The sequence below is a fragment of the Chiloscyllium plagiosum genome, unplaced genomic scaffold, assembly GCF_037043375.1.
Source record: "Chiloscyllium plagiosum isolate Xiang-an unplaced genomic scaffold, Cpla_swu_hap1 HiC_scaffold_14, whole genome shotgun sequence".
Taxonomy (NCBI): domain Eukaryota; kingdom Metazoa; phylum Chordata; class Chondrichthyes; order Orectolobiformes; family Hemiscylliidae; genus Chiloscyllium; species Chiloscyllium plagiosum.
In genome coordinates this window covers 93,477,444-93,504,818 of record NW_028270152.1, presented here as the reverse complement: position 1 = coordinate 93,504,818, position 27,375 = coordinate 93,477,444, and the positions used below count along the sequence as shown (strand labels likewise).

The 27,375-nt window shown below is 45.5% G+C and overlaps 1 long non-coding RNA gene across 1 annotated transcript; it reads left to right on the top strand.

The window, feature by feature from the left end:
• Positions 1-932: 932 nt before the first annotated feature.
• On the top strand, positions 933-27,375 carry LOC148148046 (uncharacterized). The gene is made up of 3 exons (XR_015759303.1): positions 933-1,004; positions 23,725-23,919; positions 26,512-27,375. It is a non-coding gene; the product is annotated as an uncharacterized LOC148148046 (long non-coding RNA).

The window sequence follows — 27,375 nt, the reverse complement described above, 5'->3', positions numbered from 1 at the left end:
AGGCAATTCCCTCCATGAATAAAGGAAATCTACTGCAGAGCTCACACAAAGGGAATTCTTACCCTCAGCAAACTCTCCCATCACATTACCCAACATATCAGCTAAAGCAGGACGCACTGCCCATGTTCTCGCCAGCAAAGGGACTCCGGGTGATTGATGTCAGCACCGGACCAATGAAAGGACGGTGGGCGGAGCTGGATGACCTGGCGGGATGTTGGTCCTCCAACCAATCAAAGTGAATGAAGGACGGAGCTAAACTAAACCATGTGATCACCCTCGCGCGCGGCGCAGAGTCGCTGTAATGAATGCTCGGGAAGTTCTGGAGAGAAAGGATACGGTAAGGAAAAAAATAAACAGGGAAACCGGAGAAAAACTGTACTGCCATGAGCGGAGAGGTTTTACAAACAAATTGTGCATGTCGGAAAATACAAATTTGAACGTCCCAGTCCCGTGTTTGCAGTAAATGAGGAATTGCCTCAGCGCGGCTGCAGGCCTGAGTGAGCGCCGCCATCTTTATTCGGGACAACGATTCACTGGACACGTGCGCGGCCGCCATCTTTGTAGGGGCAAGGTGCAGCCAGGCGCATGTGCAGCCTTTCTCTGGTATAGAGTCATTGGGCTCATAGCTCATAGCAGCCAATACAGCTCTGATTCACCTCTGGGCTCCCTCATGACCACTTTGTCAATATCTAGCTTCCTCAGTCTCGAACCATGGGTGTATTTTTGGTCTGTTTATTACTGTATTATTACTTTTATAGACCCTTTGTAAATGAGTTTTTGACTGAGGCCCAGCCCCTGACCATGTGCTGCTCTATTATCAGATTACTTTTTTCTTTTTCATTCCCTGTAATCCATTTTGCATTCCCTGAAACATCAACTGTGTTTCTCCTTCCACAGATACCAGTGATTAATGCCAAAGCCCTGTTGCTTGTGGAGAGGGCGATGTTTGACTTTCTTGTACAGCTGCAGTTTGTGTGGTGAAGGTGCTCCCACAATGTGGTTGGGTAAGAGATGTTACAGATTATTCATTACAGCAGCAGTGAATATTTGAAGATAATGTCCAAATCAAGAACAGTTTGTATTTTTATTATCATGCTTATAATTTCACAAAAATACTATTGAAATCTTTAGATATAAAGCCAGAGATAGAGATATTAGGTTACGTGACCAAAAGCATTGCCAAAAAGCAGGTTTTGAGGGATGTCTTAAAGGTGGAAAGCAGACCTATGAGGTTTTGTCTGCAAATTCCAGACCATGTTGCTTCAGTAACTGTAGAATCAGCCACACAGTTGAAGTAATGAATTAACAAATCGTTGGGAGTCTCAAAGAAAATGGGTTGTCGAGGTCTCAAAGGATGTGTGGTGCAGGGAGCTAGGGATGATCACAGCCAGGAATCAAATCAAGAATGAGAATTTTAAATTGTTGTTGCTTATGAATAGGAGCCTTTTGACGGATGACCATGTTTGGCGAGAACTGAGCATGTGGGCGATAGAGCTTTCAATTTTTCTTGAGGTTACAGGGTAGTTGAATTTGGGAGGCTGGCCAGGAGTGTGTTTGGATAATTAATTCTGGAGATAACACACAATGGATGAGAGTTTCAGTATATGAGCTGAGATGAGGGTGGAATCAGCTAGAAATAGTGGTGTTGGAGTGGGACTAGGCTGTCACTCTCACCTCACCTCTGGGATTCAGCTGGTTGTCAGGTTGTGAATCAAGCGGTAACACAATCGGCAGCTGAGTTGCCATGGTGGAGCCTAAAATGAGTGTCGCTCAGCTGGCTGTTGCTGAGCAGCTGCTGCTTGGTAGGCCTGTTGATGACTACTTCCATCACTTTATTGCTGATCGAATGTGGGCTGACAGGGAAATTGCCTGGATTGGATTTGCCCTGTGTTTTTGTGTTGAACATCCCTCGGCAATGTTCCACATTGTCGGTAGATGCCAGTGCTGGAGCGATACGTGGCTTGGTGGGTGTCAAGTTTTGGAGCACAAGCCATCAGTAATATTGCCAGAATGTTAGCAGGACCCATAGCCTTTACACTACTTAACCATTTCTCGATATTATTCGAACTAAATTGAACTGGCTTAAAGCTCACATCTGTGACGTTAGGAACCACTGGAGAAGGCTGAGATGGATCATCTCACTTTGCATCTGGCTGAAAATTACTGCAAATGCTGTCATCTTATCTTTTGCATTGGTGTGTGAAACCCCTCCATCAGTAAGGGTGGGGATATCTGTAGTGCTTCCTGCAACGAGTTGTTTAATTGTCCATTACCATTCACAACTGGGTGTGGGAGAACTGCAGAGCTCTGATCTGATCCATTGATTGTGGGATCACTTCGCTCTGTTGCTTGCTGCTGATGCTGTTTGATTATGCAGATGGTCCTGCTTGGTAGCTTCACCAGGTTGGCACTTCATTTTTAGGTATGTCTGGTGCTGCTCATGGCATGCCCTCCTTTGCTGTCCATTGTGATGGGTGAGTGCGGAATGTACAAACCCATGAGATTACAGATTGTGCTTTAGTACAGTTCTGCTGCTGTTGTTATCCTACAGTAGCTCAGAGATATCCAGTTTGAGTTCCTACATCAGTCCCATTTAGCATGGTGATAGTACCACTCAGCACAATGGAGGTTTTTCTCAACTTTAAGGTGAGGCTTTGTCTCCAAAAAGACTGTGGGATGGTCGCTCTTACCGATACTGTCATGGACAGATGCATTTGCAGCTGACAGATTCATACTGATAAGATCTAGTATGTTTTTCCCTCTTGCTGGTTCCGTTACCGCCTGCTGCAAATCCCGTTGAGCAGCTATGTCCTTGAGGACCCGACCAGCTCAGTCAGTAATCCTGCTGCTGAGCTACCCTTGGTAGAGGACATTGAAATCCTGTACCCAGAGTAGGCTTGTCACAATATTATTCCCTCAGTGCTTCCTCCAAGTGTTATTCAACATGGAGGAGCACTGATTCATCAGCTGTGGGAGCACTGTACGTGGTAATCAGCAGGAGCCATGAGACTTCCTGGTGTCCAAAGTCAATGCTGAGTACTCCCAGGGCAAATCCTCCCTGTCTGTACACCACTGTGCCATCACCTCTGCCTGTCCTGCCGGTGGGGCAGGACATATCCAGAGATTTCAGGAGAAAGTGAAGACTGCAGATGCTGGAGATCAGAGTCGAGAGTCTGGTGCTGGAAAAACACAGCAGGTCAGGCTGATGAAGGGCTTCGTCTCGAAACGTCGATTCTCCTGCTCCTCGGATGCTCCCTGACCTGTTGTGCTTTTCCATGATCACACTCTCTATCTAGGGATGGTGATGGTGGTGTCTGGCCATTATCTGTAAGGGATTACTCTGTGAGTATGACTATGTCAAGCTTTTCATTGACTAGTCTGTGAGACAGCTCGCCACGTTTTGGCACAAAAAAAACCCAGATGTTAGTGAGCAGGATGTTGCAGAGTCGAGAGGGCTGATTCTGTGGTTGTATCTCCTCATGCCTTGTTAGATGCCAAGTGGTCCATCCAGTTTCATTCCTTTGCTGAGACTTTGCAGTGATTAATACAGTGAGTAGCTTGTTGGGTGACTGTCAGGTTGGCAGGACTTTTTCGCCATTGACAATGGTTCCATGGAGATCAGGAGATTCCTAATTCCAGTCATTTTTTCTTGAATTCAGATTCTACCATCTGCCGAGCTAGGATTCGAACAAGGACTTCAGTTGTACATTTTAATATTCTGGATAAAAGTTAAATACATTAGGTTTGTTCACTCACTTTAAATATCACTAACCCAGGTTTTGTTTCTTTGTAAAACACTGTCCATCATCCTGTCTCCTTCATCCTTCCCTCCAACAACAAGGGCAAGAAGCACATTGAGTTTCTCTGTCACCAAGACAGACAATCCGACCAGCTGCCTCTGCTGCTTCCCTCCCTCTCACTAGCCCACCGAGACATCTACGCAAGCACTAACACCAGGAATTCCAATCTCTCAAATGTTGCTTGTCTCCACCTCACTCCAGCTCCATTGCTACTGAAACCCCTTACCCGTGTTGGTGTTATCTTAAACTTGAAGAATCTGAAATGAACCCTTGATTTCGTGACTGACCCAGAATCTGCTAGCTTTCAGTGTTTCCTGCACAATTACCTCCCGATCCCTTTGTGGTGCAGTTTTCTACAGTTTCCACCATGTCAATAGCACTCAGTTCTCTTATTATCCCCTCCAAAATGACCAACTTCCCATTTTCCCAAATTATATTCCATCTGACAAGTTGTTGCCCCCTTCTCCTGTGCATCTCTCTCTCTTCACAATCCTCTTAGAACTTTACAGTTATGCCTTTTCCAGGAGATTCCCCCCCCCCATTCTTCTAAACATTTACTGGGAGCACTGGGCAGAGTGAAGCAGAGTTGCTCTGTTTTTAGAGATACTCTATGGGAGAAGCTTGCTGCCCATTGGTCAGAATGGAGACAACTTGCCCATCGAGTTGCATGAGCCTTTCACACCCCATGTCTTATTGATGAGGCACAGCGGCAGCACGGAAGGAAAAAAAAAGAAGCAAATCCTGCTCTCCACATCTTACTGACTCTTGGAATATTCTGTCCCATGTGTCAAAGATCTGTCCTGTTCAGTCACATGAAATTCCAAGATGGAAACTCCGAGAAACCCACATAGATTTCCACCTGAACTGACTGCTGACCTCCACAAGGGGTAATGTCTCCAGTCATCCTGGGCCAGTAGGAGGGGATGGTGTGAGTTTCTAACCTGAACTGACAGTGATGGATTTTATAAAGTTGTATTACAGGATACTACAGGTGGACATTCAGATGGTAATCTCCGTCATTGTAACACCTAACTCTGATTGTATTAGGCAATTAATCAGGACCTGGATATTTGCATTGTATGAGAGTATTGTATATTCCATCTGAATCCCATTTGCTGGATAAAAGTTCTCCTTTGAATCTTCCCAGACCTTTAATGTGTGTCCTGTAATCCTTGTATAATGAGCTGATGGGTATAAGGTTTATTATTATAACGTGTAACTTTTCTAAACCCCTCTGTCACAGCTCCTCTCAATAGCCTTTGCTACAAGGAGAGCAACCTCAGTTTCCCCAAACCCCTGATTCCCCAATGTCTCTTTGCTCTCTATAAGGCACACATCAGGATTGTGTTGGAACATTCTCCACTTGCCTGCATCAGTGCAGCCCCCAACACTATTAAAGAAAGTGAACATCCTCCAGGACAAAGCACTGTGCCTGAGTGGTGTCCCATCCACCACCTTCAGCATTCCCTCTACCCACCCCAGAGACACAGTGGCATCACTGTGTAAAAGGTAAAGGCAGCATTGTCCTACCAGACCATAGGGCTGCTCTCTCATTAGGGAGGAAACTGGAGCCCCCGGAAGAAACCCATGCAGACACTGGGAGAATGTGCAAGTCCCACAGAGACAGTTGTCCAAAGCTGGAATCGAACCTGGGGCCCTGGCAGCAGTGCTAATTACTGAGCCACGGTGTCACCCTAAAATTGTAATTTGATTCACAATTACCACTTCCTCTGATAGTTCATTCCACACATAAACCATTGTCTGAACAAAAATAAAAAAAATCCCAAACGCCTTTTTAAAGCCATTCTGCTGTCACCTTAAAAGGTATGTACCCAGTCTTAAATCGTGTCCTTTCCTGGAAAGGACACCTGCTGTTCACATTACTGATACCACCCCTCTATGATTTGAGAAACGTCTAATAATGTCACTCCTCAGCCTCCTGCGTGCCAGTGAAAGAAGTCGCAGCCTATCCAGCCTCTGCTTATAATTCAAACTATCCATTCCCATCAATATCCTGGTAAATCTCTTCTGAATCCGCTCCAACTACATAATGTCCTCCCGATATCAGCATGACCAGAACTGGACACAGAATTCCAGATAAGGCCTCCCCAACATCCAAAATAACGTCCCATCTCTTGTACTCTAAGGTCTGAGCAATGAAGGCAAGTGTGCCAAGCACCTTCTTAACCACCCTGTCTACATGTGACACAGACGTGAAAGACCCGAACCCCTCGGCCTCTTTGTTCCATATCACTACTCGAGGCCCTGTTTTTAATTAGTGTCAGTCTGCCATCGTTTGTTTTATCAAGATGTAATATTTTGCATTTATTCCAATCCAAAAATCCCAAAAATCCCTGAGCATTAAAGACAGTAGGAGTATACTTAAGAGGGAAATCAGGAGGGCAAAAAGGGGACATGAGATAGCTTTGGCAAATAGGATTATGAATAATCCCAAGGGTGTTTATATATACATTAAGAACAAAAGGGTAACTCGAGAGAGAATAGGGCTCCTCAAAGATCAGCAAGGCAGCCTACACGTGGAGCCGCAGGAGATGGGAGAGATACTAACTGAATGTTTTGTATCAGTGTTTACTGTGGAGAAGGACATGGGCAATATAGAATGTGGGGAAATAGATGTCGACATCTTACAGAGGAGGACGTGCTGGGTGTCTTGTAACCCGTAAAGCTTGGTTAATCCCCAGCACCTGATCAGGTGTACCCGAGAACTCAGTGGGAAGCTGGGAATGTGATTGCTGGGCCTCTTGCTGAGATATTCGTATCATCGATTATCATAGATGAGATGCCGAAAGACTAGAGGTTGGTTAACGTGGTGCCGCTATTTAAGAAAGGTGGTAAGTACAAGCCAGGGAACTATCGACCGGTCAGCCTGACATTGATGTTGGGCAAGTTGTTGGAGGGAATCCTGAGGAACAAGATGCATGTGTATTCTGAAAAGCAAGGACTGATTAGTGATAGTCAGCATGACTCTGTGCATGGGAAATCATGTCTCACAAACTTGATTGAGTTATTTGAAGATGTGTCAAAGAGGATTGATGAGGGCAGAGAGGTGGACATGATCTATGGAATTCAGTAAGGCGCTCGACAAGCTTCCCCATGGAAGACTGGTTAGCAAGGTTAGATCTCATGGAATACAGGGAGAACTAGCCGTTTGGGTACAGAACTGGCTCAAATGTAGAAGGCAGGGTGGTGGTGGAGGGTTGTTTTTTCAGACTGGAGGCATGTGACCAGTGGAGTGCCGCAAGGATCGGTGTTTGGTCCACTACTTTTCGTCGTTTATATATATGATTTAGATATGAGCATAGGAGGTATAGTTAGTAAGTTTGCAGATGACACCACAATTGGTGGTATAGTGGACAGCGAAGAGTGGTTACCTCAGATTACAACAGGATGTTGTTCAGATGGGTGAGAAGTGGCAGATGGAGTTTAATTCAGATAAATGTGACGTGCTGCATTTTGGAAAAGCAAATCTTAACAGGACTGATACACTTAGTGGCAAATTCCTAGATCGTGTTGATGAACAAAGATATCTTGCAGTGGAGGTTCATATTTCCTTGAACGTAGAGTTGCAGGTAGATACGATATTGAAGAAAGTGTTTGGAATACATTCCTTCATTGATCAGAACATTGAGTATGAAAGTTGGAAGGTCATGGACAGGACATTGGTTAGGCCTCTTTTGGAATATTGTGTGCAATTCTGGTCTCCGTTAATCGGAAGGATGTTGTGAAACTTGAAAGGGTTCAACAAAGATTTACAAGGATATTGCCAGGGTTTGAGCTGCAGGAAGAGAGCAAAAAGGCTGGGGCTTTCTTTCCCTGGAGCATCAGAGACTGAGGAGTGACCTCCGTAGAGGTTTATAAAATCATTAGTAACATGGATAGGGTAAACAGACAAGGTCTTTTCCCTGAGCAGGAGAGTCCAGAAATAGAGAGCATAGGTTGAGGGTGAGAGGGGAAAGATATAAAAGGGAACTAAGGAGCAACTTTTTCACGCAGAGAGTGGTGCGTTTATGGAATAAGCTGCCAGAAGAAGTGGTGGAGGCTGACAATTATAGCATTTTAAAGGCATTTGGATACTTGACATGAATAGGAAAGATTTAGAGGGATATGGCCCAGGTGCTGGCAAGAGGGATAAGATTAGGTTCGGATATCTGGTCGGCATGGACAAATTTGAGCGAAGGTTCTGTTTAGTGCTGTTCATCTGTGACTCACAGCTCTGTGGGTTTCGGTCTCTTCAAAGATCAATCTTAGTCTGTTTTATTTTAGTAAAGCTACAACATTCAGTAGGGTGATGGTTTATTTACACATCTTATACTTTGATTAAGTTTTTTAATATAAAATATTGGTACTAATTTATTCTAGAGGAGTGTTTTGTAAAGCTGTAAGACTGTGTGCCTTTTTCTGGGTCTGTGGACTGTTAAGGTGCAGAGATGGCCATTTCTACAGTGATGTGCTCTTCCTGTTGGATGTAGGAGATTAAGGAAAGTTTCAATGATCCTGATTGTCTGCAGGAAGTGAGGATGCAAATCCTGTAGGATTTCATGGACCAGATGGAGCGATGGTTAAAGGTAATGAAGAATTTACAGGAGCCGGGGGATGTGATAGGTGGCAGTTGCAGAAAGGTAAGAAAACTGCCGATCCAGTCAGGTAGATGGGTTTCCTCTCGGAAAGGGAAGAGTGGAGGGCAAGTAGTGCAGGAATCTCCTGTGGTTATTTCCATCTCAAACAAGTATACTGTTTTGGAAAGCGTCGGGGGTTACAGACTCTCAGGGGACTATCGCACTGACAGCCAAGTTCCTAGTGGAATGGATCTAGTGAGGTATATCAGGTTCCACGCGATCGATGGTGATAGGGGGCTCTCTAGTCTGCAGCACAGACTGCAGTTTCTGTAGCTAACAGTGAGACATCAGAATGGGGTGGTGCCTCCCTACTGTCTGGGTGAAGGATGGCTCTGAGGGTGCAGAGTATTCTGAAATGGTCAGTGGGAGGTCGCTGTACATTGGTACCAATGACATAAGAGAGAAGGATGAAGTCCTGATGAGAGAATATAGCAAATTGTGGGTGGCACGGTGGCACAGTGGTTAGCACTGCTGCCTCACAGCGCCTGAGACCCGGGTTCAATTCCCGCCTCAGGCGACTGACTGTGTGGAGTTTGCACGTTCTCCCCGTGTCTGCGTGGGTTTCCTCCGGGTGCTCCGGTTTCCTCCCACAGTCCAAAGATGTGCAGGTCAGGTGAATTGGCCATGCTAAATTACACCGTAGTGTTAGGTAAGGGGTAAATGTAGGGGTATGGGTGGGTTGCGCTTCAGCGGGTCGGTGTGGACTTGTTGGGCCGAAGGCCCTGTTTCCACACTGTAATGTAATGTACTAATCTAATCTAATCAAATTAGCCTGTAGGATAATAAGCAGGTCCTTGTCGGTAGTAATATCTGGATTACTCCCGGTACCACATGCTAGTGAGAGTAGGACTAGCAGGGTACGGCAGATGAATGCGTGGCTAAGGATCTGATACAGGGGAGAAGGATTCACATTTTTGGATCATTGGAATCTCTGCTGGGGTAGAATTGACGTGCATCAGAAGGATGGATTACACCTGAATTGGAAGGTGTCTAATATCCAAGCAGGGAGATTTGCTAGTCCTACACGGGAGGCATTAAACCAGTGAGGGAGTGAGGGGAAACCTAAAGAGATAGTGAGAAAGGAGGTAAGTCTGAGACTGGTACAGTTGAGAAGTTAGACAGGCAAGGGCAAGGCAAGGGTAAGACACAGAATGAGATCGGACTGACAAGGTACAATAGACAATAGGTGCAGGAATAGGCCATTCTGCCCTTTGAATCAGCACCAGCATTCATTATGATCATGGCTGATCATCCACAATCAGTCTCCTGTTCCTGTCTTATTTCTGTAACACTTGATTCCATTATCTTTAACAGCTCTATCCATCTCTTTCTTGAAAGTATCCAGAGACTTGGCCTCCACTGCCTTCTGGATCAGAGCATTCCATGTGGCCACTACTCTCTGGGTGAAGACGTTTCTCCTCAACTCTGTTCTAAATGGCCTCTCCCTTATTTTTAATCTGTGTCCTCTGGTTCTGGAAACATGCATCCTGTCTCCAGAGTGTCCAACCCTTTAATAATCTTGTAGGTCTCAATCAGATCCCCTCTCATTCTCCTAAACTCAAGTGTATACAAGCTCAATCGCTCCAATCTTTCAACATATGATCATTCCGCCATTCCGGGAATTGACCTCATGAACCTACCCAACACTCCCTCAATAGCCACAATGCTCTTCCTCAAATGTGGAGACTAAAACTGCACACAATACTCCAGATGCTGTCTTACCAGGGCCCTGTACAGCTGCAGAAGGACCTCTTTGCTCCTATACTCAATTCCTCTTGTTATGAGGGCCAGCATGCAGTGAGCTTTCTTCACTGCCTGCTGTACCTGCATGCTTGCTTTCATTGACTGATGTACAAGAACACCTAGATCACGTTGTACTTCCCCTTTACCAAACCTGACTCCTTTAGATAGTAATCTGCCTTCCTGTTCTTACCTCCAAAGTGGATAGCCACACAGTTATCCACATTAAACTGCATCTGCTATGCATCCGTCCACTCACTTAGCCTGTCCAAGTTAACCTGTATTCTCATAACATCCTCCTCACATTTTACCCTGCCACCCAGCTTTGTGTCATCAGCAAATTTGCTAATATTACTTTTAATATGTTCATTTATATTATTAATGTATATTGTAAACAGCACCGAACCTTGTGGTACCCCACTAGTCACTGCCTGCCATTCCGAAAGGAAGCGTTTATCACTACTGTTTGCTTCCTGTCAGCCAGCCAATTTTCAATCCAAGTCAGTATATTCCCCTTTGTAAATCCATGCTGACTCTGACGAATCCTATTACTGCTATCCAAATGAGCTGTAACTTCATCTTTTATAATTGACTCCAGCATCTTTCTCACCACTGACATCAGGCTAACCGGTCTATAATTCCTTGTTTTCTCTCTCCCACCTTTCTTGAAAAGTGGGATAACATTAGGGCGGCACGGTGGCACAGTGGTTAGCACTGCTGCCTCACAGCGCCAAAGACCCGGGTTCAAATCCCGCCTCAGGCAACTGATTGTGTGGAGTTTGCACATTCTCCCCGTATCTGCGTGGGTTTTCTCCGGATGCTCCGGTTTCCTCCCACAGTCCCAAAAAATGTGCAGGTCAGGTGAATTGGCCATGCTAAATTGCCTGGAGTGTTAGGTCTGGGTGGGTGCCCTTCGGCGGGTCGGTGTGGACTTGTTGGGCCGAAGGGCCTGTTTCCACACTGTAATCTAATCTAATCATTAGCCACACTCCAATCTGACTCTACATCTCCTGATTCTGTGTCTCCCCCTTCGCAAGGGACTGAACGTCATCCCTCACCAACAGGGCCATCTTACCCCCTCTGCCCATCAGTCTGTCCTTTTGATAGCACTGCACTGCATTTACTTCAATGCAAGAGGTTTGACAGGGAAAGCAGATGAGCTTAAGATATGGTTTTGAACATGGGACTGGGATATAGTGGGTATTACAGAAACGTGGCTTAGGTTGGACAGGACAGGTAGCTTAATGTTCCAGGGAATAGATGTAAGAGGAAGGATAGAAAGGGGGAATAAGAGAGAAGGTGGAATGGTGTTTTTGATTAGGGATAACATTATTGTTGTGCTTAGAGAGGATATTCATGGGAGTTCGCCCGGTGAAATTACTTGGGTGGAACTGGGAAATAGGAACAGGCTGATCACCTTATTGAGGTTGTCTGTGTGGATTTCGTCCGGGTGCTCTGGTTTCCTCTCACAGTCCAAAGATGTGCAGGTTGGGTGGATAATCCAGGCTGAATTGCCCATATTGTTCAGGGATGTGCAGGTTGGGTGGATTGGCCATGTGAAATTACCCATATTGTTCAGGGATGTGCAGGTTGGGTGGATTGGCCATGTGAAATTGCCCATATTGTTCAGGGATGTGCAGGTTGGGTGGATTGGCCATGTGAAATTGCCCATATTGTTCAGGGATGTGCAGGTTGGGTGGATTGGCCATGTGAAATGCAGCGTTACAGGGTTAAGATAGGAGGCTCAGAGGGTCAGTGTGGATGTGATGGGCTGAATGGCCTGCTTCCACACTTGGGATTCTCTGACGATAATTCTATTAGTTTTAAAATAGTTACAGAAAATAATAAACCAGATCTAATAGTTAAGTTTCTAAATTGGACAAAGGTGAATTTTGACGGTTCAAGGCGAGAACTTTCAATATTTCTCTGCGACCCCCAGGTAAAGGGACGGCTGGAAAGTGGGAACATAAGAACAGAAGGAATAGGAGCAGGAGTAGGCCATCTGGCCCTTCAAGCCTGCACTGCCATTCAATAAGATCAGGGCTGATCTTTTCGTGGCCTCAGCTCCTCTTTCCTTCTCTCTCACCATAATCCTTAATTCCTTTCCTGTTCACATTATCTACATTTTGTCTTAAAGACATTCAAGTTGATAACGTCAACTGCTGCACTCAGCAGGGAATTCCACAGATTCATAACCCTTTAGCTGAAGAAGTTCCTCCTCAACTCTGTCCTAAATCAGATACCCCCTTATTTTGACGCTATGCTCTCTAGTTTGACCCGCTACCCCCCCAATGGAAATAAACTCCCTGCTTCTATCTTATCCATTCACTTCTTAATTTTATTTTTTCCAATACAACCTCCCATTCTTCTAAATTCCAACAAGTATAGTCCCAGTCTATTCGGTCTCTCCACATACACCTACCCTCTCAACTCCCGACTCAAACTAGTGACCCTCCTCTGCACCCCCTCCAGTGTCAGTACATCTTTGCTGAAGTGAGGAGATCAAACCTGTACACAGTACTCCAGGTGTGACCTCACCAGCACCCTGTACAGCTGCAGCATAGCCATCCCTCTAGCAAGGAAGGTCAATAGACCCTTCACCATCTCTTTTAGTCCCCTGGGATGCATTCCATCACGGCCAGAAGACCCGTGTACTTTTGGGCTGTTATCTTTCCCAACACTACCTCTTTACTGAGAATGTCTGTTTCCATGTCCTCATCTGCCATTGCCTCCATAGGCCTGTGAAAATGAGACAACAAGAGTACAGAGACAGAATGTTCCTGTTATTTCCAAGTCTGGTAGGTATAGAGAATGCTGTGTGTCTAGAGAAATTGAGGGTATCGTCAAAAAGATGAAGGAGAGATATGGCAAGTACAGACAGCTGGGTTTGAGTGAATCCCTCGGAGTATAGGGGCAGTAGGAGTACACTTGAGGGAAAACAGGAGGGCAAAAAAGATACATGAGATAGCTTTGGGGGGAAAGAGGTTTAAGGACAATCCAAAGAGATTCTACAAAACACTAAGGATAAAAGAGTAACCAGGCAGAGAATAGGGACCCTCAAAGATCAACAAGGCTGTCTGTGGAACCACAGAAGGTTGGAAAGATACTATCCGAGGATTTCATGTCAGCTTTTACTGAAAGAGCATATGGAAGTTAGAGACTTTGGAGAAATAAATCGTGATAAGTTAACAACTATCCATATTACAGAGGAGTTTGTACTGGATGTCTGAAATATAAAGCTGAGTAAATCTGTGGGACCTGTTCAGATGTATCCCAAATCTTTGTGGGAAGTTAGGGAAGTGATTGCCGGGCCCCTCGCTGAGATATTTCTATCACCGATAGCCACAGGTGAGGTGCTGCAAGACAGGCGCCATCATTTGAGAAAGATGATGAGGAAAGGCCAGGGAACAATACACTGGTGAGCCTGAGGTTAGTGGCAGACAAGCTGTTTGAAGGAATTCTAAATGACAGGTTTATATGTAATTGGAAAGACAAGAAGTGATTAGGGATAGTCAGCATGGCTTTGTACATAAATCACTGACTTGGACTTCAGAAAGACATTCAAAAAGGTTCCACATGACAGACTGGTTAGCAAGTTAGACACCATGGGATACGGAGAGAACCAGCTTTTTGGATACAAATTGGCTGGAAGGTTGGAGACGGAGGGTCGTGCTTTTCGGACTGGAGGCCTGTGATGAGCAATATAATGTAAGGATCGGTGCTGGGTCCACTGCTTGTCATCATTTATATCAGTGATTTCTATGTGAATATATGAGGTATAGTTAGTGGGTTTACAGTAGACATCAAAATTGGAGGTGCACTGGACAGCAAAGAAGGTTACCTCAGAGTACAATGGGACTTCAATCAAATGGGCTGAGGATTGTCGGATCGAGTTTATTTCAGATAAATGTGAGGTGCTCCATTTTGGAAAAGCCAATGAGGGCAGGAATTATACACTTAATGGGAAGGTCCTGGAGAGTGTTGCTGAATAAAGAGACCTTGGAGTGCAGGTTCATAGTTCCTTGAAAGTGGAACCATAGGCAGGGTAGTGAAGAAGGTGTTTGGTGTACTTGCCTTTACTGGTCAGTGCATTGAGTAGTGGAGTTGGGACGAAATTTTGCGGCTGCACAGCACATTGATTCAGTCACTTCTGGAATTCTGCTTTCAGTCCTGGTCTCCCCGCTATCGGTATGAAATTTTGAAACATGAAAGGGTTCGGAAAAGATCCGCAAAGATGTTGCCAGGGTTGAGGATTCGAGCTATATAGGTAGAGGCGGAATAGTCTAGGGCTGTTTTCCCTGAAGCATCGGATACAATTGTGAGGGGCATGGATAGGGTGAAATCCCAGGGTCTTATTCCCAGGATATGTGAGTCCAAAGTTTGGGTGCACAGGCTTCAGGTGTGAGGGAAAAGATTTAAAAGGGATCTAAGGGGCAATGTTTTCCAGCTGAACATGGTACGTGTATGGAATGAGCTGCCAGAGGAAGTGTGGAGGTTGGTACAATTACCCAATTATGCCTTTGAGATGTTGTCTGTGATTAGCAAAAGTTTAGAAGGATATAGGCCAAGTGCTGGCATATGGGATGCGATTAATTTAGGATATCTGGTCGGCAAGGACAAGTTGGAACGAAGGGTCTGCTTCTCTGCTGTACATCGTTATGGCACTAGAAAAATTAAGATGGGTTTCTCTTTTATGGAGAGTTAGCAGAGGTCAGATAATTCTCCTTGGAGCTGAGAAGGTGAGGCAGGGATTTTGACCAGGAGCAGATTTGTTTCCAGGATATTTAATTTACAGAGAGACAGAGGGAGAAATTATTAACGTCACAATTTTTAGTAACTACCTTCAGGTAACTGGCAAATAATGCAGGTTAAAAATGTGAAGATTATTTTACTCATTAAGTTCTGAGCATCTGGAACAGTTTGACGACAGCTGGATGCAGATTCAGTAGTTATTGTCAAAACAAATTTGGAATTTTACTTTTTTAAGGAAGGATTTGGAGGGCTACAGACAAATGGGAGGTGAGTTGGGATAGACTGGCACCATCTCCCGAGGGCCAGAGTACAGCCCCATTGGACTGAATAGCCACAAACCCCTGTGCTCTGTTACTGCTCCATTCACTGTGAATGATGAAGCTCATCCCAGGGCAGAGTCATAGAGACCTATAGCATCGAATTAGATCCTTTGCTCGAACTGGTCCATGCCAACATATCCCAACCTAATCTAGTTCCATTTGCCAACACCCTTCCTATTCACATACCTATCCAGATGCCAAATGGTGAAATTGTACCAGCCTCCACCACTTCCTTGAACAGAGGATTCCATACACGCACCAATCTCAGTGTGAAAATAGTTGCCTCTTGGGTCCCTGTTCAATCTTTCCCCTCTCACCTTAAACCTACACCCTCTCGTTCTAGACTCCCCCACCCGGGGAAAAGGCCTTGTCTAACTTTCCCATCCACACTTCTCATGATTTTATAAAGCTCTTTGAGGTCACCCCTTAGCATCTGATGCTCTTGGAGGTGCCCACTCATGTCACAATGGGGCCCGGGTGATTGACAGCAGCTTCAGACCAATAGGAGAATTGGCGTGATCCTCCAGCCAATGGGAGTGAATTGGGGTGGGTCCAGCAGACCAATATGTGGCCATAAGCTGTGCAGGCGCAGTGTCACGGTGAGGGGGACCTAGTGAGTGTGAAGGGAGTGGGAGAGACTGCAAAGTCTGGGGAAGAAATGAAGCTATTGTGGACTGGAAGGGTTTATAAACGCACGGTTTTAGGCTGCTAGACCTGAATTAGAAATTCCTGGTAAGTTAGAACCAAAAGAACTGCGGATGCTGTAAATCTCTCACAATAACCAAAAGGTACTGGAAAAGCTCAGCAGGTCTGGCAGCATCTGTGAAGAGAAATCAGAGTTAACATTTTGGATCTGCTGACCCTTCCTCAGAACTGATATTACTGAAAAGAAATGTCAGTTTATATGCAGAAGGTAGGGGTTAAGGAGTAAATGATAGGTGGTGATCGTGTCCAAAGAGATGGGAGCAGTTGGACAAAGGAGTGGATAAAGATCTGGCTGGTGGAGGGTGAATAGCTGTTTATGGGGACTGTTAGTGGCTAACCATCGGTAATGTGTAATGGTAGGCTATGTGATAACAAGGCCTGGTGTGTGGGGTAAAAGGCTAGGGCCCAAGGACATTGGAGAGTTCAGAACCTAAAATTATTGAATTTGATACTGGGGCTGGAGGGGTGCAGGGTCCCCAAGTAGAAGATGAGTTGTTCTTCCAGCTTGCGTTAACGTGTGGCGCTGGAAAAGCACAGCAGGTCAGGCAGCATCTCAGGAGCAAGAGAATTGACATTTTGGGCGTATTCTTTTCATCAGGAATACCGGGGTTGGTGGGGGAGGGGGAGTTGTAAGAGGGCTGAGAGATAAATAAGAGGGATGTGTGTGGTTGGTGGGAAGGGAGCTAGGAAGGCAATTGGTAGATGTAGGTGGACGGTAATGGAGAGAGGGTGGAGTGGATAATTGGAAAGGAAGGTGGACAGGTGGGACAGTTCAAGAGGGTGGTGTCGAGTTGGAGTGTTGGATCTGGGATAAGGCAGGGGAGGGGAGATGAGGTAACCTTGATTCTGTGGTTAAAGTGTCCCAATGTGGAAGATGAGGTTTTCTTCCTCCAGGCGTCGAGTGGCTGGGATTTGATGGTGGAGGTGGCCCAGGACTTGCATGTCCTTGGCGGAGTGGGTGGGGAGGTTGACGTGGTCGGCCACAGGATGGTGGGGTTGGTTGGTGTATGCATCGCAGAAATGTTCCCTGAAACATTCCGCAAGTTGGTGTCCTGACTCCCCTCTGGAGAGGAGACCACATCGAAAGCAAAGGCCATAATAGGTGAGGTGTTTGGATGTGCAGGAAAATCTCTGCTGGATGTGAAAGGGTCCTTTGGAGGTGAGGGGGAGGTGTGGGCACAGGTTTTACACCTCTTGCATTGGCAAGTGAAGGGGCTGGGAGTGGGGTTGTTGGGGAGCATGGATCTGACTTGGAATTCACAGGGAATGGTCTCTGTGGAATGCTGAAAGGAATGGAGAGGGAAATATCCCTCTGGTGGGATCTGATTGTAGGTGGTGGAAATGGCAGAGGATGATGCATTGTATCTGAGTGGAAGGTGAGAACTGGGGGTTTCTATCCTTGTTGCAGTTGGAGAGGTGTGGTTCAATGGCAGAGGTGTGGCAAGTGGTGGCGATACACTGGAGAGTATTGTTGACCACATGGGAGGGGAAATTGCAGTCCTTGAAATACGGGGTGTTTTAGGATGTTTCTGGAGTGTTCTGCCAGCTTGCATCAAGCTTCACTGGAACACTGCAGTAAGCATGAGACAGAGATGTTGGCCAGGGGACAGACTCGTGTGTTAAAGTGACAGGCAACTGGAAGTTCAGGGTCTGTTTTCCAGCAGAACGTAGAACATCAGCTGCCATTTCCAGCACCTCCACTGAGATGCTGCCAGACACAGGTTCCTGTCCCCACCATTAACAGCTCTGCACCCTCCCAGCCAGATTGCTATCCACTCCTTTGACTTTTCAAATGTTACTGACTCTTTTGGGCTCCATCCCCACCTATTATTTACTCTTTAAACCCTATCTCCAAAGATATGCAGGTTAGGTGCATTGGCCCAGCTAAATTTCCAGTAGTGTTCAGGGATGTATAGGTTAGGTGCATTAGTCAGGGGAAATGTAGAATAATAGGGTCGGGGAATGGGTTTGGTTGAGAAACTCTTCAGAGGGTGGGTGTGGACTTGTTGGGCCGTTTGGCCTGTTACCACACTGTAGGGATTCTAATTTTCCCAGCTGCCATCGGTTCTGAGGAAGGGTCACTGGACCTAGAAAGACCCTTGGTGTGTGCAGGAGGAGGAAACGGGAAAGGGGAGTTGGATGTGGTTTAGACTGGGAGGGTTTAATTACACTCTGTACAGGTAGTTAGGCCTGAATTAGAAACTCTTGGTCCCATGTTTACAGCAAATGGGAAAATGGATGTGGCTCTCAGGCAGTGATAGGTCCTGGGTTATGGCCGCCATCTTTATTGGGGGCAAGGTACAGCGAGGCACATGGACATGTCCTCTTCCAGGGTGGGGGTGGGGTGATTGAAAGAGGAGCATTTACACATCAAACACATACCAAGAGAAATATTTGTCTTTTCTGTTCAGCCTGCACTGACTGTGAGTTTTGTTTTGTCAATTCATTTTATAGGATATTAATTGAGAATAATTGAGACAGGAATCTCAAAAGCAATTTTCTATCGTCAGCAGAGTCATCAGGATCTGAATACCATTGACATTTAACTGTGGAAGGAGAAAGGTGTGTCTGTTCTGTCTGTGGGCAAGTATCTGGTTTATATTTCAAGCAAAAAGCAGAAAGATGTTCAAACTCTGGTTGGATCACCCTTGGGGTTTGTGTTCAATTCTGGGCCCTGCAGCTGTGGAAGGAGGTATTGGCCTGAGAGAGAGCACAGATTTATCCAAATTACACCTCGTCTCTTTATAGGAACTGTCAGATTTAGACCCAATCACCCACTTCATGATGTTAATCTGTAAACTCCTTATTTTCAATTCCTGCAAACTTCTCATTAAAATTCCTTGTGGACTCAAATTCCAGCACCATTTCAGGTGGAATGTTCCAGGTTCTGACAACTGTCTGTTCATTCAGAAACTGCTGAAGTCCATGTTGACTCTGGGATGACAAAGGGCTGTCTTGAGAGATGAGATGCTGTTCCTGAGCTCCCATTGAGATGCATTGGAGGTTGGGGCAGTGTAGGTGGGAGTAGACAATGAAAATGATAGGGCTGCACTGTGGGTGCTGATTGGCTCAATGAGAGTGTTTTGGAGTTGGTTGTAAACAGAGCGAGGGGAGACAGGGAGAATGTAAACTACAGCTTCAGTTTTAGTGCAGGCCATTCAGAAATTCACATGGTCCTAATGGGAACAGCCAAGTTGTAAGCGATACCTGCTGAGTTTTTTTTTAAGAAACAGTTTTTAAAGTATAAAATGTCAGCTTAAGTAAAGATCGAGACTTTTGATTATAATGGAAATGTTTGAAGAGAAGGAAGGTTACTAGCTCATTTAAATTCTCCTAATGGGAGTAACTAACTGAAACGAGAGAGACATTGTGATCGGAGACCTCAGACCAGTGGTGTGCTCCTGTTGCACAATGTGGGAAATAAGGGACACTTCCTGTGTCCGTGACGGCAATGTGTGCAGGAAGACTGCCCATCTGCAACTACTGGGAAACTGCTTTTCAGACCTGGAGCTGAGAGTGGACTCACTGTGGAGCAATACTGAGAATGTTATGGAGAGCACGTTTAGTGAGTTCGTCATACTGCAGGTGAGGGTTACACAGGCAGAAAGGAATGGGTGACCATCAGATCAAGTAAGAGGCTCAGGAAGGAAGTGCAGGACTCTCTACTGATCGCTCCGCTTCTCAAACAGATATTGTGCACCGCTTGGGATTTTATAAGGGGGGTGGACTCTCATGGGAAATCAGCAACATGACACCACAGATAGCTCCGCTGCACAGAACGGGAGGAAGGAGAATGGCAGAGCTGTAGTGACAGGGGATGCAGTAGTCAGGGTCAGTGACAGGCGCATCTGTGGCCACAGACATGAATCCAGGACAGTGGAATTGAACCCAGGTCCATTTATTGATAAGTGCACAGACCAATAAAGGTCAGCGTCCCAAATGCAACCTTCAGCACTTGATCACCCTGAAACTCTACTTTCCAGGGACTGTACACTTGTTCTGAGCCCTTCAGAGGGATTGAAGTGGATGCGGAGAAAACAGGAACAGGGTTGTGTTGTAGATCTACAAAATAACGGTCACCCTCCCCTCTCGATCTCCCCCCTCTGTCTCCCACCTCCCATCGTGCCTCCTCCCCACCGCAGGGAAAAGACCTTGTATATTTATCCTATCCATGCCCCTACTGATTTTATAAACCTCTATAAGGTCACCCATCAGCATCTGACACTCCAGGGAAAACAGTGTATTTATCCTCTCCCTGTAGCTCAAATCCTCCAACGTGCTTGTAATACTATTCTGGCCACTTTCAACTTTCACAATATTGTTTTGATAGGAAGGAGACCAGAATTGCACGCAATATTCCAAGCGTGACCTAAGCAATGTCCCTGTACAGCCGCATTATGACCTCCCAACTCCTATACTCAGTGCTCTGACCAATAAAGGAAAGCATACTAAACACCTTCTTCACTATCCTATCTACCTGCGATTCTGCTTTCAAGGAGCTATGAACCTGCATTCCAAGGTCTCTTTGTTCAGCAGCACTCCCGAGGACCTTACCATTAAGTGTATACATCCTGCTAATATTTGCTTTCCCAAAATGCAGCACCTGACTTTTATCTAAATTAATCTCCATCTGCCAGTCCTCAGCACATTCGACCCTCTGATCAAGATCCCGTTATAACCTGAGGGAATCGTCTTCACTGTCCACTACACCTCCAATTTTGGTGTCATCTTACTAACAATACTTCCGATATTCACATCCAAATCATTGATATAAATTATGAAAATTAGTGGATCCAGCACCGATCCTTTGTGACACCCCACTGGTCACAGGTCTCCAATCTGAAAAGCAACCTTCCACCACCACCATCTGTCTTCTACCTTTGTGCCAGTTTTATATCCAAATGGCTAGTTCTCTCTGTATTCCATGAGATCAACCTTGATAACCAGTCTCCCATGTTGAACACCTTACTGAAGTCCATGTAGAGCATTTCCACTGCTTTGCCCTCATGAATCCTCTTTGTTACTTCAAAAAAATTGACTCAAGTTCATGAGACGTGATTTCTCATACACAAAGCCGTTATTAATATCCAGGACTTAACTCTGTACATTGGGATCTGTGTCACCCAGTTATGAGTGTTAATATTCTGGATAAAGTTCAAGTACACCAGCTTTGTGTTGGTGACTGTGTATTGAGTCTTGTTAATATAACCGACACAGGTAAGTTCCATTTGAAAGGCAGTCCCTATATCCCGAACCCCGCTCCCATCTGCTCTGTTTCCATCCCCACCGTAGACAGTAAGTGGGAGGAGCTCATGGAGTTTCCATATGAGAGAGATTGAGAAAATCTTCCCTTCTTTCCACTAGCCCACCAGGAAATGGTGGTAGTGTCCTTACCTCTGAACCAGGAGGATCGGGCTCATAGTTGAGTAACAGCATCTTTAAAAAGGCTGATTGGAAAACGTGCCCAAGCCGCCAAGCCATACTGTCTCCCAGCTGTCCCTGCCTGAGCCTCAACAGAACCTTCCTGTAGTTTCTCTCCTGTCAGACTCTCCCATTGCTAACTTTGTCCAGGGTCCCCTCCCACTGCTGCACTGCTCCTGTCCATCCCCCAGTATCCTCCACATTCATTCATTGCTTACAATCTCCAGCCCGCCCCCTCCACCTTATTGGGCAGCAGCTGCTGTCAATCACCCAGCTTCTGTGTGATCTGGAGCATGTGCTGCAGGAGGGGAGACCAGTGCACGGGCGCAGTGCTGGCCAATTGTTGGTGTATGTGCACGGCTGGTCAGGGCCAGGAGGGAGGCTGTGCGTGTGTGGGATTAATCTGTCATTCGCAGTTTCCTCCCTCTGGGAATAGGACCCAGGGAAATGGCCCCTGCCCCTGATATCGTGACAAGTGGTCGGCTATCAGTGGGGGGAGCATTTTGCAGAAAGTTATCAGAACTCGTGTGAAGATTCAGGAATGTTATGGAAAGGAACACAGATGGGCCTGCAATTAAAGTTCTAATTTGGTTCATCTTAGTTCAATCAGATATGACTTGACCAGTGTGTGCAGGATGGTTCTCATCAGAGGGTCCGTGTGGGGGGAAATAAATAAAATGTTCCAGATTGGGCCAAAAAAATCAGTTTGGTTCTGACCAGGAAGGAAACCTGGGAGGTGGGGGAAGGATTCACCAACATCCAGGAGGCTCCGAGTCAGACTCATTGATTTGATTAGATTAGATTTCCGACAGTGTGGAAAAAGGCCCTTCGGCCCAACCAGTCCACACCAACCTTCAGAAGAGTAACCCACCCAGACCCATTTCCCTCTGACTAATGCACCTAATGCTATGGGCAATTTAGCATGGCCAATTCACCTGACCTGCGCATATTTGGATTGTGGGAGGAGACCTTTTTTTGGTTCTTAGTCTGCAGGCAGGAGCGAGCAAGCTGATTTCAAAGAGAAGAGAGTGTGTGTGAGAACTGGGTGTGGAGGAAAAGGGGTGAGGAGGTTGGTTTGGATTTCAGTTCACAGAAGAGAGAAATTGTGAGACTGAGATTTAAAGCTTTGGGGGAACAAAGAACCTACAATTTAATACTATCACTGTCTTATGAATTTCCATCCTGTGTTAACGGTGGTGACTTGATTTCTTTGTTGTAGGGTTCTGAAAGGGTGGATTTGTGGATGAGAAATTCAAATTGAATTTCACGTTCCGTTTTGCTAGTTACTTGATCCGTGCCGATCGGAATATCATTGGCCTTTTCATGTGGAAGGAAAGGTGTGTATTCTGTCCATGGGCGAATATTTCAAATGTCAGTGTGACTGGAAAAATTACTGAGGTACAGCCAAGTCCATGTTAGTGTGGTGACTGTGGAGAGAGATTTCATTTGTTGTTAAAAGTCTGAAAAAACATGGCACATTTCCCAGGAACAATTAAGCTACAGATTTGTTTTGTATGGGGACAAGGTTTTAATTAACCATGCAACCAGAAAGACACAAGGATACCTGCAGTATGGAAAATGCTATGAAAACGGGATTGTTGTAAAGGGGTTAATTATCGATCATGGCTTGTAATCCATTGGCGTTGTCACGTCGGTTCCAGTGCCGTGGGGAAACACTGGAAATGTGATGAATGCAGTGTAGGTTTCAGTTATTAAACTGGAAAAAGTGCAGAAGAAATTTACAAGAATTTTTGCCAGGGCTCATGGGTCTGAGTTATAGGGAGAGATTGGACAAGCGAGGATTTTTTTTTTGTTTAGAGCAGTGGAAACAGAGGGGGGGGGGGGGGGGATGTTTTCTGGAAGTGTATAAGACCATGAGAGGCCTGGGTAAGGTGAATGCACTCAGTCTCTTTCCCAGGGAATCAAGGAGTGGAGGGCATCAGTTTAAGGTCAGAGGAGAAATTATGAAAGGGAACCTGAGGGTCAACCATTCTACACAGAGGGTGATATGTATATATTGAATGAGGTGCCAGTGGAAGTGGCTGAGGTGGGTACATTAACAACATGTAAAAGGCATTTGGACAAATACGTGGATAGCAAAGAGTCAGAAGCATATGGGCCAAGTGCAGGGAAATGGGGTTAGCATGGATAGACATTCTGGTCAGTATGGGCCAGTTTGAGCCAAAGGGCCTGTCTCTGCTGTATTTACTATTTCTCCAGCTATCTCTGCTAGCACCCTGGGATGTATTCCATCAGGGCAAAGAGACTTGTCTACCTTTAGCTCCATTAGATTGCCCAGCTCTAACACTTTCGTGGTAATGATTGTTTCTTGGTCCTTACCTTCCTCAGTTTCCTTATCAACTGCTGGCATGTTCTTCGTATCCTCCACTGTGAAGACTGACTGCTGTGTCCTCATATTCCTGAACCCTGCTGGATAGGAATAACTGGGCACAGAACTCTGAGAGGTCGTCTTTGAGTCTTTATTGATGAGACATGGCAGTTACCTGGATAGTGTACATGCAGAACAACTCCAGGCAGCATCAGGTAACTCCCCGCCTGTCCGATGTGCCGCTCCCATTCTTATACCTTTGTGGTTTGGGACTTTGAATAGAGACTGTCTCTCAGTATTATCTCCATGGCAACGGCAGTTCGAAAGTATCGTTCAGTTCAGCACTTTGTGGTTAAAACACACACCCCTCCCCCACGGCCCTGTGGCTAAGTCAGATATCTGACAGGCACTTCAGTTTCAGTGGGGCTGTCTGTCAGGATTCTGATGTGGAAGAGCCGGGGTTGGAGCGGGGTGGCAAAGTTAAAAATCACACATCACCAGGTTATAGTCCAACAGGATTATTTGGAAGTACAGGCTTTTGCAGTGTGCTGTGAGTTTTAACTTGATCATGATTATCTCTATGGTAACAGTTAAGTGTTTCAACAATTACAGAGGCCATATGTTCCCCACACAATAGGTTCCCCTCTAGCAGTGTAAACTGCTATTCTGTCCCTGGGGATAGTTGCTCATCACTTTTCTCCCCCAGTCCCATCTAGCTTTCTGTTGATCTTTAAACTTTTTCTTATCTCCTAGTTTCTCCTTGGTCTTTGCCAATTTGTATGCTTTCTATTTCAATTTCATAGACTCCCTTATTTCCTTAGCCACCCATGGCAGATTACTCCTTTTCCTACAGTCCTCCCTTTTCACTGATATATACTTTTGCTGAGCAGTTTGAAAAATTCTTTGATATTCCTCCACTGTCTGTCAACTGTCCCACCCTAAAGTCTTTGCTTCCAGTCGACATTAGCCAACTCCTGCCTCATCCTATTGTAGTCTCCTTTGTTTAAGCACAGGATCTGGATTGGATTTAATCTTCCCGCTTTCCAACTGTATTCTAAATTTGACCATACTTATCACAAGTCTTTTATCAGATTACGAGGTGAGACGATGTTACCTGGGTGTTTTGGTTTTCATTGTCAAAGACCTTGGCTTTATAATAAAGTACAGGATAGATATTCACAACAGAGTATTCTGGATGCTGTGAATGTCCTACACAATCTAAAACCATAAATCACTGTCTCCCCTCAGTTTAAAATTACAAAATCTTTATCTCTTACATGCTTCCTCATCTTCTAAGTTTGAAATGCTAATCCACCTGACTATCCTGCTTTTCCCGAAAATCTCCTTTGGTGAAGGTGGTGAGTTTTGGATTCAGCTTCCCAGTTATTACCGTAAGAAGACAAGTACTGGGAACAGGAGAGGGAATGCAGCCCTTCGAACCAGCTCCACCATTTCATACCATGATGACTGAGCTCACCTCGGTCTCAGCTGGATTTTCCCGCCTGCTCTCTCTCACCCTTCAACTCATTGCAAATTAAAAATCTGTATCTCTTCATTAAATTTGCTCATTGTCCTGGCATCCACCGCATTTTGAATAGGGAATTCTACAGATTCACAGCACATTGGGATAGGTACATTCTTCTTCATGAGAATAGAATAGAGTCCCTATAGTGCAGAGTCCACGCCAACCCTATGATGAGCATCCCATTCAGACCCACCCATTCCCTGTAACCTTGCATTTCCCGTGGCTAATTGCCTAGCCAGCACATGCATGGAAACTGGGCAATTTAGCATAGGCAATCCACCTAATCTGCACATATTTGGACTGTGGGAGGAAACTGGAGCACGGCTGGAAACTTGTACAGACATGGGGGGAATGTGTAAACTCCACACAGTCGCCTAAGGCTGGAATCAAACCCAGGTCGCTGACGCTGTGAGGCAGCAGTGCTAACCACTCAGCTACCTCTGCTTAAAATCTGCTCCTCCTTATTAACCTCTCTATCACCCAATTTGCTGAATCTATATTCCTAACATCAGAAATCAGGTCGTGGAAACGAATGTCTCCATGAAACCCAATGACAGCCCATATGTCCTGTGTGTCTGAATGGGGATTTGATAGACAACACTGTCCAGCCCACACTTCTCATTCACTTTCCAGAGACAGGGCTCAAGTAGCTTCCTGGGGACTGCAACTCCCACAATCCCTGAGGCAGGGACCACACGTGTGTGGGGAAACCCGGCACTGTACATGTACAGAATTTGGGCGGATTTTGGAGCATGTGCTTTGGGGTACCGAGCGGAAAGTACTTCAGACGTGATTGGCTGGAGGAGGAACATATCAGCTTTTATTATTGATCTGCCGGGGAGTTAAGGTGTCACCACACCCACGTGGGACCAAGTTCCATCCCCAATGCGTCATAATGCTGGGAATCGACCAATGGGGAACCAAGAAGTATCTAACCCATTCTCCCAGCCTGAAGGTTCCTCTTCTGTCCAGTATCTGCCACCTCCCTTTCTGTTTCCTTTTGTTACATTCTTATGTTACATTATTGACTTGCAGCAACTGAAGGGAAAGGAAGTGAACCCAGAAAGGGTGCAGAGTCTAACCAGGGATGGGAAGTGGTGGCATGGACCTGTTTCTCAGGAACTCCACGAGAATGGGGAGGGTGTACATTAGGGGGTAGCAGAGTCAGAATGGTGGGAGAGAGTAAGTGTGCTGGAGGCTTACAGCTTTAGGGAAAGACAGGGAAAAGATATTCCAGAGAAACTAAAATTGTCTTCTGAATTTCTAATCTGTACATATATAGGGTGCTAGATGGTGAAGGTTCACAGACTGAAATCTCAAAATCATGTGCAGATCGTGATTAAGTTAAGCAGCATTTGATGAACCAAAGACTGAGAGTCAATCGGCTAAAATCCTGCAACACTCTCCCTCACAGCATTGTCGTCTATCTGCGCCCAATGAACTGCAAATATTTTGAGACAGCAGCTCACTACCATCTTCTCAAGGGTAACTAGAGATGGGGAATAAATGCTGGTTGAGCCAGTGATGCCCATATACTGGAAATGGTTTCTATCTCTATTTACTGAAACATGATTGTAACTGCAGGATGATGAGGGATGCTGAGTGCATGTTTCCGGAGGCAGAACCATCACATTACCCCCGCCTACATCCACACAGTAACACCGCAACGCCACTGGAACAAAAGGCAATGAAGCTAAAGGAGGACTTAGATATAGTTCTTAAAGGTAAAGGCATCAAAGGGGATTGGAACACAGCAGGAACAGGAGACTGAGCTGGATTGTCAGCTGTTTCCCATTGAATGGTGGCGCAGGATTGAAAAGCCGAAAGCCCCCCTCCTGCTGCTATCTCCTAGGTCTGTATATAACCATGGAGCCCGGGTAGGAAGGAGTAGGCAGGACAGGGATTCTCCAGGAGATTGCACTTCCACATCGGTTTTAAGTGAGGGATGGTTTGATGGACTTTGTTTAACATTTGTCTTCAATGCAAAGTTTGTAAATTTGGTTTTAAAAAATGTAAGAGTTTATTCCACGGTAAATGAAACGAAAAGAAAAGAAACAAAACGATCTGAATACAACAGTTTTAAAATTTCAAACGCCATATAAAACAAAATCCCAATGACTCCCGGACACCATCACTTTCCAGTTAC